Here is a 12,224-nt window from a genome sequence, read left to right on the forward strand (position 1 = left end):
GAATATTGCAACACAGTAACACTGTGCAATAATCAACTATGATTGACTTAGTTCTTCCCAGCAATACAATGGTCAACAACTCCAAAAGACTCATGATGGAAAATACTATCCACTTCCAAAGAAAGAACTATGGAATCTGAATGCAGATCGAAGCATACTATTTTCTCTCTTTTTTTGTGCCTTTTCCCTTTTTTTTTGTTTCTTCTTTCAAAACATGTCTAATGTGGAAATATGTTTACATAATTGCACATGTATAACCTATGTTAGATTGATTGCCATCTTGGGGAAGTGGGTTGGGAAGAAGAAAAAATTTGAAACTCAAAGTCTTATAAAAATGAATGTTGAAAACTATCTTTACATGTAATTGGGAAAAAAATACTATTTACCAAAAATAAAAAAAAGAAATAAATAAAAAGAAATCAGATTCTAACCCCCTACTCAAAACACAGGCAGCTAGGGGCAGGGGCAGTGGATAGAATTCTGGACTTAGTTTCAGGAAAGATGTAAGTTCAAATTCTATCTGACACTAGCTGTGTGGTCCTAGATAAGTCATTTAATCACTTTCAGCCTCAGTTTCCTCATCTGAAAAACAAGGGTAATAATAATAACTACCTTTCAGGGTTGTTGTGAAGATATAATGAGAATATTTGTAAAGTGCTTTGCAGCTAAAAGTTCTGTATAAATTCTAGTTCTAGCTTTTATTATTATCATATAGGACAGAGTTCAGATTCTCTTTAACTTAAATGATACGTTAATATCAAGTGAATTCTCTGATGATCAGAATCCTTTTGAGCAGGGTACAGGCTTGCAGGGGGAAAAGAAAATGCCAATAAAACAATTAACACATTATGGAATGTGCTCCCAGGTATTTGTCCTGGGTCTTCCTTGCCATTAATTGATAAAGCCTTAAAAATGTTTCTCTAGGTAGAAGCATCCTCATTAATGCCCACTTAAGAATCATTGAATCATGACTATCTAGACATCTGAGCCTCACCCTTGGATTTGGCTTTTTAAAAGGTGAGCAAACACAGAGAACAAATACGAACTAATAAAGAGAAATGCCCATAGAAAAGGGATTTTGGGCAAAGATCACTTCTCTGGAAGAGAAACCTGATTTGCAAGGCCCCTTGGCCTCAAAGTAAGAGGGAACCATGTGGTTTGTGAGATGGCAGCAGCCAAGGTAGCAACAGAGCCATGAGTAGCTGTCAAGATCCCAGAATGCGAGGACTTGGCACAACAAGAACAGACAGGTTCCTAGAAAAGTAGAGGGATTTGAGGGCCAGTGTTCCTAAAGACTAAGTCCATCCTAGACCAAAGCTCCTAGAAAAAGGAAGAAAAATCCCTTGATAATACTAAGTTCCCGGACCAAGTGGAGGAGCTTCCAGAACCAAGTAGGAGCCAGAACCAAAGGGCAGCAGTGGATAGAACCATAATGCAAAGAAGCAAACCATTAGTACTGTGAGGTAGTACCGTATATGTTTGGGGGGGAGGGATCAATGTTTATCAGCTCCAACTGATTTCCCCTTTGGGTGTATGGGCAACCAGGTTGATTCTACAAGGCTGGGTGACTACATAGGTGGCTAAGTGGTACAGTCCTCAGACACTATCCATGTGACCTTGAGCAAGTCACTTTATTTTGTTTCAGTTTTCTCAACTGTAAAATGGGGTTCTTAACAGTACTTACCTCTCAGGATTGTTGTGAGGATCAAAAGAGATAGTATCTATGAGTGCTTAGCACAGAGCCTAGTGCCTATTCTATTACCTTCCTTGTATATGTTCTTGGGAAAATGGGGATCACTATAGTGAGAAGGGTCAACTCTCTAGTGACCCTGAGGATTTGCCTCTCATAGGAGCACCGCATCCCTTAGGGAAGTGTTATTGGTCCAGAGGACTATAGAGGTCACTAGGGATGGTGAAAACGTACTGGAAGGAACATTATCTTGACTGTTTATGGTCTGTGGTATAAGTTGTCTTTGTTTTGTATTTTTTGTCTGGTTAAATAAAACCCGTCCTAAGTTATGTGTATTGTTAGCCTAAGTGCTTTCATGAATGTTGAGGGCCCTGTCATAATTTTCCTTAGAGACCTATACATGAGTTAAATCCCCTGATGCTCTCATGAGAAATCCCCAGACAGAGGCACAAACCAAAGAGGATGATTTATAAGATACTCGCAATATTGAACCCAAGTATGTAAAAACACAATTGTGGTTTGGGTCCATGGTTTACCTATATATTGTTTCTTATATATGGTTCCTTATTTCTTATGCCAATAAGGAAACTCGCATATAGTTTTCTTACCACTTTCAGTCATTCTGTAAAGCATCAGTACTTCTCAAGAAGAACAGAAGAGTTCAAAAAATGAGGGACTTCAAAAGTTATCCTATCTAAGCCTGTTATTTTTATAGTTGAGAAAGCTAAGAACCAGACAAATGAAATAAAATTGTCTGAGGTTACATAGTAAGCCAACCTGTCCCTTGCTATGGGAATAAATGCTTACATCATACACCTTTGATTTAACAGTCAATAGTAAAATTGTACCTATTTTTCATCATATAGTTTGCTTGGTGCCCTTACAGTCAAATTACTCATTATGGTAGGCATCACACATACACACACACAGAAAGATACAGAAGGGGATGACAATGTGAAGGTTTTGAAATTCAAGAGCAGCCACAGGTGGTTTGGAAAGTTCAAGAACCAGTGAATCTATCTCTTTGTGGCTGGATAATGTTAGGCAAAGATACTTTAGCCGTCACTGAGTCTACAATCTACACCCAAGGAATGGCAAATCTCCAGAACCGATACAAAATCCTCCTAAATCACACGAAGAAGCTGACAATCCTATGGAGATTGATGAGTGGGACAGTTCTTCTGTTCTGCCATCTTTGACTTCACCCCCACCCCCACCCATCACTGTCTTTTTCTCCCTTTGATAAGTGCTATTAGCTAACAGTTATATCAGTTATATGTAACAGCTAACAGTTATAGATTTGATTATATTTGGGCAAAAAAGAGTGACTCATTTGGATGATCCAGGAACATCTCATGTTTTTCCCAGTTAAAATAAACAGACTTTGAGTTATGTTTGTCTGGCTTTTTGCCTTACCAACAGTTTTGCTCAATAGATTTTGTCCACATAGTGGTAGATGTTTAATCAGGTCTGTGGCCCTTATCCCTAAAACCGGGACTCTTAACCTCATGTCATGGACCCTTTTGTTAATCTGGTGAAACTTACAGACTCTTTATCAGGATAATGTTTTTAAATGCATAAATAAAATACATTGGATTACCAAGGAGATCAATTATAGAGAAATACAGTTATTAATGTTTACCCCTCCCCCCAAAAAAGTTCATGGACTCTAGGGTAAGAACCCTGCTTGCTCTAAGAGACTTGACAAGAGAAAACAACTGGTTTTCTAGGGAAGTTACTCAACTTGCAGGATAACTAACTAAAAATATTTCAAGCTCCTTGGGCTCAGTTTTCTCATTTGTAATCAAGGGGGGTGGGAGTTGCTTGGTTTGATTAGCTGGCCTCTGAATTCCCTTCTAGCTCTAAATATATGATTCTCTGATTTTACTTTTGACTCAGCTCCAGCTATCGAAAAGCAGGAATAATAATTTCTCTTTAATAGTAGACAATATATCCATATCATCCTCCTGATCTACACGCACACACACGCACACACACACACACACACACACATATCAAGATAAAAGAAATTAGGTCACTCACACTTTGCACTATCAAATGCTTATAAACTTTCTGTTAACATTGTTTTTCAAGTGTGTGAGGCCCCGGGTTCGATCCCTGGCATCTCCAAGGGGGTGGGGATGGGGGGGATTCATTGTTTTCAGCCTCAGACCAAACACTTGACACTTACTAGCTGTGTGACCCTGAGCAAGTCACTTAACCCCAATTGCCTAAAAAATAAAATAACATTATTTTTCAAGAATTTTATTACTAATTGAACTCAAGGTCATGAATTTGATAGGCAGTGTTGCATAGCTGATAGAGAGCTGTCCTTGACACCAGGAAGACCTAGGCACTAGGCCTACTCATCTTGACTATGTGGCCTTGGATAAATCACTCTTAGCAAGTGTTTATATAGTGCTTCAAGGTTTGCAGAGATCTTGACAAATATTATCCCATTTTATCCTCACAACAACCCTAGGATATAGATGCTATTATAGTCCCCATTTTACAGATGTGGAAACTGAGGCAGGCAGATGTGAAGTGACTCACTCAGAGTCACACAGCTAGTGTCTGAGGCTGGATTTGAACTCATGCCTTTCTGACTCCAGGTCCAAAGCTCTATCCACTGTGCTACCTAGCTGCCTTTACCACAAAAGTCACAATTAAAATACATAAATGTGCATTAGTAAATACTTAAAACATAAAGCCATAGTCCACTGTGCTTTTCCAAAGGGTAAAGACAACTTTGTAGGACTGCTTAACATATTATTTCACATGCGCTGGATATGTACTTTGGATGAGTACTGTCTGAACAACTCACAAAGCCTAGATCACTTGGCCAGACAGCTATGCCTTTTTTGTCCTGTTAGCTGCAGAATCCTTCTGGCAAAGGTGACCTCCTCCTCCAAAAAGCTGTTGCAGAAATTCCCTCCTGAGGCAACCGGCTCCCATCTCAAGAACTCCCAACCTCTCAAACTCAGGATGTTACTGATTGGGAAGAAAATATCCTTTTCTCAGGATCACTGTTCGGTGTCCTAGGCTCAGTAAGAAAACAAAACAGAAGAAGCTACCAAGGATTTGAGGTCTAATTCCAGGCTCATCTAGGCAGCTCTCACAGCCACAGTGCACATACCTTCCATAACTGTTGGGGTGGGGAGGGGAGAGAAATTCCCTCACTCACTGACCTGCCCACCCTGCCTTTAGAAGTCCAAGGGAAAGATGGCATTCACTGCATCCTAATAAAGAGGCCAGAAGCCATCTCTCCCTTTCCGTTGTATAGCTTACTGAGTGGGCAAGAGCTTCCTAATTCTGTTTCCGGTCATCTTCAATACACGATTCAGGGGGCCACACAGAGAGAAAACTGGAGCTACTGGTCACAAATGTCCTTTATTTAGCAAGGGGCTCAGAGAATCTGGCCCACAGAGGGTCCAGAGGTGTACTGAGCCTTCTCACTCCTGTTATACTCCTTCAAATATACCTATACACATATTTAGATATGTATATGTATGTAGATATAACTGTCTATTTACCTACCTATATTTAACATATATGTTTGTATAAGTTATACATATGCACATAATATGTATGTATATGTTGTTTAGGTCCTATATTTGTACCATGTATGTATGTGTACATACACATACTTCCACATATATGGAGGCAGCTTGGTCTCAGTGGATAAAGCTCTGGACCTGGAGTCAGGAAAACCTAAGTTTCAATCTGTCCTCAGACACTTATTAGCTGTGTGACCCTCGGCAAGTAACTTAACTCTGCCTCAGAAAGAACGCTTGTGCTCAACAGTTAAAGCTGTCCAAAACAGTGATGGTCTGCCTCCTAATGTAGTAGCTTCCCTGTCACAACTCATTACCTTCCCTCTAAAACCTATTCTTCCTCCAAACTTCTGTATTTCTGTTGAGGGCACCACCACTCAGCAACCTCAGAGACATAGATTCTTCCCTCTCCCTCACCACCCGTAACCAATCAGTTGGCCAAATCTTGTTGATTCTACCTTTGCCACATCTCTTGCATCCTTATTCTTCTCTTCATTATCCTAGCACAGGTCCCCATCACTTGTTTTCTAATTAATGTCATGGCTTCCCAATTCATTTTCCTCCTTCTGGTCTTGCCCTTCTCCAATTTATTTTCCATTGAGTTGCCAAAATAATTTCCCAAGTCACAGGTCAACCCATGTCACTCACTTACTCAAATATTTTCAGTGGCTTCTTATTGACCATGAGGATAAGATACAAATTTGTACTCCCTCAGACCTTTCAGACTTATTTCATATTATTTCCCTCCTCATTCTCTCCACCCTAGTCAAACTGACCTACCAGCTGTTCCCTGATCTTAGCATTCCTTCTTTCACCACTGTGCTTTTGTACAGACTTTCTTCTATACCTAGAATGCACTTCCTACTCATCTCAAACTTTTGAAATCCTTAGCTTTCTTCAGGGCTTAGCTCAAGCAGCATCTCCTGTGCAAAACCTTTCCTTGAAGCCATTAGTACCTTCTCTTTTTCTGACATAATAATTCATATTATGTCCCCCAGTAGTCTGCATGCTCTTGAGGTCAGAAACTCTTTAGTCTTATCTTTGCATCCTCATTGCCTAACATCAATAAATGGTTGTCAGTTGGAATTGATTTGGTTCTGACTCTATTACTTAACAAATGTGTCATCACAGGCAGATTGTTTAGCCTGTCTGTGTGTCCAAGAAGCATGTAAACCCATAAAATGATAATCATACTTCTGTACATGGCTATTGTGGGAAAAGTGCTTTGTAAACCCAAAGGGATATATCTAACTGTGATTTAGTAATAAATAGGTATAGCCCATGTACTAACAACCAGCACCATGCCCTTCCTTATAAACTTGAATAGATGTTTGTAGGGGTTATTTTTTGGCAAAAAAAAAAGTTTGGACTTCCATCCCAGTATGAAACTGGGGACCTCCAAGTTTGCAGATGAGCTTACATTCAGGTCTAGATACTCAGTTATTACCATGCTAAAAGAATGTAGATTAAACAACTGCATAATCAAATTGATCTATTATCATTTTGGTTGCTCCTTCTGACAACCTGCCCATGCTATGCAACTTTTATGCATTTCCTCCCATAAGCTTGTTTTATTTTTTATTTTTGTGCTTCTAGGGACTAGACATCAGAAAATGAGAATGAGAAAGAGAAAAAGATACACACACATACACATAGAGAGAGACAGAAAGAAAGGAGGAGGAGGAGGAGGAGAAGAAGAAGAAGAAGAAGAAGAAGAAGGCTGGGAGGGAGGGAAGCTAAGCACTTATTATGGGTAGACAACACATAAAGGGGAACTAGAAAGTGAGGGAGGGTGATGGGGGAGATTTCAAGACTGAATGACTATGACTGGGAGAGTTGTGTTCTCAGTAACAGAAAGAGGGAAATAAATAATGCCCTCCACTCTGGTTCTGGCAAATCTGTATCTAAGAATAAGTCAACCAGCTGTTTCCCCTCAGCATTCTATGTACAATAGGCAAAGTGTAAACTTAAATACTGCTTCAGGAGGCTGTGACTATGAGTATAAAAGATGAGTTAAAAAGCAATTGGTTATTCATAGCAGTATTTCTTGCAAAAGCAAAAGACTAGGAACAAAATGGGCTCCTACTAATGGGGGAATGACTGATCACGCCATAGCATATAAATGTAATATAATATAATTGTGCTATAAGAATATGAGGAATTCAGAGAAATGTGAAGAGACTTCTATGATCAGCTGCAGGGGAAAAAAAGCAGACCCAGGAGAATAGTGTTTGTGAGGCGTACAATAATGTCAGTGGAGGCAACACTAAAGGGCAGTTGAACCTAGAATAAAAGCAAAGAACCAGCCAGTAATAAAGAATACTTGCCTTCTGGGGGAAGGGAGCAGTAGAAGCTAACTGTAGCCTATGGCTGGCAGATGTGACCATTGCTTCAGTGACTTTGCTAAACTGCTTTTATTAGAACAGTGGATTCTGTCGTAATAAATTCTGGGAGAGGGCATACACACATTAGGAAATGACTGAGATGTAAAGAATGGAAAGCACCAATATAAATCATCTGATCTGTCCCACGTACATATTATGTGTCCAATATTCTCATCTAGGCATGCTGAAATGTGTATCATGTACTTTTAAGCCATGGTTCACAGTGATTGGAATACCAGAGTAAAGCGATTTTTTTACCAGAATCCAAAATACCCATTGAATCTTAGAACAAGGGTGGGGATCCTTTAAAAAAAAAAAAGAAGTAAATGTTATTGACCCACAAGGGAAAGGCCATTAAGAGCCTTGTAAATTAAAAAAAAAAAAGTAAGTGTGTTGCAATCTGCATGGTAGGAGGAAATGCCCACTTTGATGAGCTCATAGATGTACTGAGGTAAAGAAATTTTAAAAAAAAGTCACCCATGGCAGGTCATTATTACCCCCTCTATTCCCTAGAGAAATGTAAAAAGTACCAAACACCTTCTATTTGAATTGTCATCTTTCTGTGCCCTCAGCAGTTTTCTATGAAATCACTGACTTCCTTTCCATGCTCTCAAGACAAACACATTTCTTGGAAGGGTTGTTATCTCCGCTGGTCTGAGAAAGTCCAAATAAAGCCTCCTAAATCTAGAAATTTTAAGGTAACCTGTAGTGAATCGAAACAATCCCCTCCCATACTGGTTTATGCGAGGACAGGGGAAATGAAAAATCATATTGCAAGCTTTGCCCAAGCTGAATTTGAGTCTAAGATTGTTCTGAATGTAAATACTCATTGATAGATAGCAAGTAATCCTATCCTTCTCACTGAAAAGTTTGTGATAGATACAGGACTATAGGAAAGAGCATTCTTATTCAACCCCCATCACTGCACAGATGTTTATCAGAGGAAAGCCATTTGTATATTACAAACGATAACAGAAAGGGCCCATGTTGGAGGTAAGCGGGCCTCGGTATATACTCCTCAGAGTGATCAAGTCTGACTTTGTCACTCTGTTCAAGAGACTCCTGTTTCTCACTGTTGTTTCTTGCATCAAGTGCAAATTCCCCTCTTTGGCCTTTAAAGCCCTCCTCTATCTGTCTCCAATCTATCTTTCCAGTTTTATTGCACGTTACTCTTTCTTGTGTATTTTATACGTTTTATTTTAAAGAGGCCTCATTTTCTCTGCCTCATTTCTGATGAAGTCTTAATCACTGAATGGGCCCTGCCTCAGTCAAACCGAGGCCGGTTAGAGACTTTAGCTTGGAAAGGCCAAGGTCTCCCACTGTATCCTGGGCCATCTCCAGTCTTCCTGATCAAGATCTGGCCACTGGACCCAGATGGCCCCAGGGGAGAAAGTGAGACTGGTGACTTTGCACAGCCCTCCCTCACTTGTGTCCAATTCACTAGCATGTCACTGCATCACCTCCCTGATATTATCGTCTTCTTCGAAAATGAAGGACAAACAGAAGCAACTTTACCATTTAGTTTAGTTGGCCAAATTGCTCTCCCACACATATGACATTCCATCTCCTCTTCCCATGCCTGGGATTCTTTTTCCCCTCACTTTTTTCTTGTAGAATTCTTTGCCCCCTTCAAAGCTCAGCTCAAGTCGTCTGCATGAGACCCTTCTTGATCTTCCGCTTTCTCCACAGTTCCTACGACCTTCTCCACCCAGAATTATCCTATATTTATTTTGAATATATTTTATATCTCCTGGTACACGTACATGGCATTTCCCCTGATAGAATGTAAGCTTCTTGAGAGCAGGAACTATTTCATTTTTGTCTTTGGATTCCTAGAAATTAGCTAGTGCCTGCCATGTGGTAGGTGCTTTACAAATGTTTGCTGATTAATTTATAGATTGATATTACCAACAATAGCTTGAACATGAAAAGGGATAAAAGACTTTATCAAGGACACAAGAAAACTGGATGGCACAGTGGATAGAGCGCAGGGCCTAGAATCAAGAAGACCTGAGTTCAAACCCAGCATCACACGCTTACTAGCCCCCACTTTTGGGCAAGTTAATTAACCTCAGTTTCCTCATCTGTCAAATAGGGATAAAAAATGGGTTGTTGTGAGAAGCAAATGCAAGACTATATCCAAAGTGCTTTGCAAACCTTAAATCACTATCTAGATATTATCATTTATTATTAAGTATTTCACATGGACCTTAAGAGTCCTACTCAAGGAGCAGAGCCAAGATGGCAGAGTAAAGGCAGGGACTCACTTGAGCTCTCCCTCAGACCCCTCCAAATATCTGTAAAAATGACTCTAAACAAATTCTAGAGCAGTATAACCCACAAAAAGACAGAGTAAAGCAAATTTCTAGCCCAAGACAACTTGGAAGATCAAGAGGAAAGGTCTGTTGCACTAGGTTGAGAGAGGGAGTAGTCCAGTGCAGGCTGCACCAGCACTAACTGGCGCCCCCCCCCCAAACCTGGAGCAGGCCTCAGGGGTCTGAATCACGGGCAGCTATGGCAGTTTCCAGACTTCTCAACCCACAAACACTAAAGACAAATTAGAAGGTCAGTAGAAAAGGTATGTCAGACCTGGGTGAGAGAGGAACATAGTCCAGCCCTGGCCCCAGCATAGCCCTGGGGTAGTGGCAGTGGCAGTGGCTGCTTTCAGAGTTCTTAATCCATAGATGGCACGGGGATCGCATGGCTGATCAGAAGGAGATTACAGGGGTCTGTTTGCTAGCACTGAGGCAGGACTCTGTTGCTTTGCCTGTACTTGGATCTGGGTGGCAGTCCTGTGGCAAGGAGGAGCACTGGCATAGGGGACCCTCCTCACAGTTTCAGGGCAGAAAAGAATGCTTGTGGTCCCTCACAGACCAGAGAACAGGCCAGGAGAGGAGTAAACACCTCTTCTTAAATCATACCACCTCGGAAGAACTGAAACCTTACAGGTCCCTAGAAGTATCTCTGAAAATAGCTGCACAAAACCACTGAAGCTTGGTACACCCTCCACACTGGAAGCAGAGTTAAAAAAAGTCAAGTAACTGGCTGGGAAAATGAGCAAATAATGGGGGGAAAAACCTCAAACTATAGAAACTTACTTTGGTGACAAGGCCAGATGAATGAATAAATAGAAGACAATGTGAAGTATCTCACTGGAAAAACAATTGACCTGGAAAATAGAACTAGGGGAGATAATTTTAAAATTATTGGGCTACCTGAAAGCCATGATCAAGAAAAGAACCTAGACATCATCTTTCAAGAAATTATCAAGAGGGGAACATCGTACATGGTAATAACCACATTGTGCGATGACTAACTTTGAGAAGCTTAGCTCTTCTTAGCAAGGCCAGGATCTAAGACATCTCCAAAAGTCTCATGATGATGCTCTCCACATTCAGAGAAAGAACTACGGAGTTTGATTGCAGATTGAAGTATACTATTTGCTCCTTTTTTTTTTCTGGTTTTTTTTTTGTTCCTCTTTCTTATGGTTCCCTCCTATTGGTTCTAATTCTTCCTTACAACATGACTAATGTGAAAAATATGTTTAATAGGAATGTATATGTAGAGCCTACATCAGATTGCACGCCATCTTGGAGAGGGAGGCAGAGAGGGAGGGAGAGAAATATTTAAAATTCAGAAGCTTATGGAAGTGATTGTTGAAAACTAAAAATAAATTAATAAAGAAGAACCCACAAAAAAAGAAGAAATTATCAAGGAAAATTGCCCTGATATTCTCAAACCAGAGGGTAAAATAGAAATCAAATCTGATCACCTCCTGAAAGAGATCCCAAAAGGAAAACTCCCAGGAATATTATAAACAAATTTCAGCATTCCCAGGTCAAAGAGAAAATATTGCAATTCAAGTATTGTAGAACCACAATCAGCATAACACAAGATTTAGCAGCTTCTATATTATGGGATCAGAGGGCTTGGAATATGATATTCTGGAGGTCAAAGGAGCTAGGATTACAACCAAGAATCACCTACCCGGCAAAACTGAGTGTAATCTATGAGGGGTAAAAATGGATTTTCAATGAGATAGAGAAATTTCAAGTATTCTTGAGAAAATACCGGAGCTAAATAGAAAAATTGACTTTCAGATTTCAATAAGACTCAAGAGAAGCATGAAAAGGTAAACAGGAAAGATAAGTCATAAGGGACTTATTAAGGTTGAACTGTTTATATTCCTACATGGAAAGATGATATTTGTAACTCATGAGACCTTTCTCATTATTAGGGTAGTTGGAGGGAATATATATAGACAGAGGGCACAGGGTGAGTTGAATATGAAGGAATGATATCTCAAAAATAAAATTAAGGGATGAGAAAGGAATGCACTGGGAGAAGGAGAAAGGGAGAGGTAGAATGGGGTAAATTATCTCACATAAAAGAGGCAAGAAAAAGCTTTTACAATGGAGGAGAAGAGGAGGGAAGTGAGAGGGAATGAGTGAACCTTACTGTCATCGAATTTGGCTTAAGAAGAAAATAACATACACACTCAATTGAATATGGAAATCTATCTTACCCTACAGAAAATTAGGGGGGAAGGCAATAAGAGAAAGGGTGATACAAGGGGGGCAGATTGGGGTGGGGGGT

Source organism: Phascolarctos cinereus, unplaced genomic scaffold, assembly GCF_003287225.1.
Source record: "Phascolarctos cinereus isolate Bilbo 61053 unplaced genomic scaffold, phaCin_HiC Scaffold_4;HRSCAF=312, whole genome shotgun sequence".
In the NCBI taxonomy this organism is placed as follows: Eukaryota; Metazoa; Chordata; class Mammalia; order Diprotodontia; family Phascolarctidae; genus Phascolarctos; species Phascolarctos cinereus.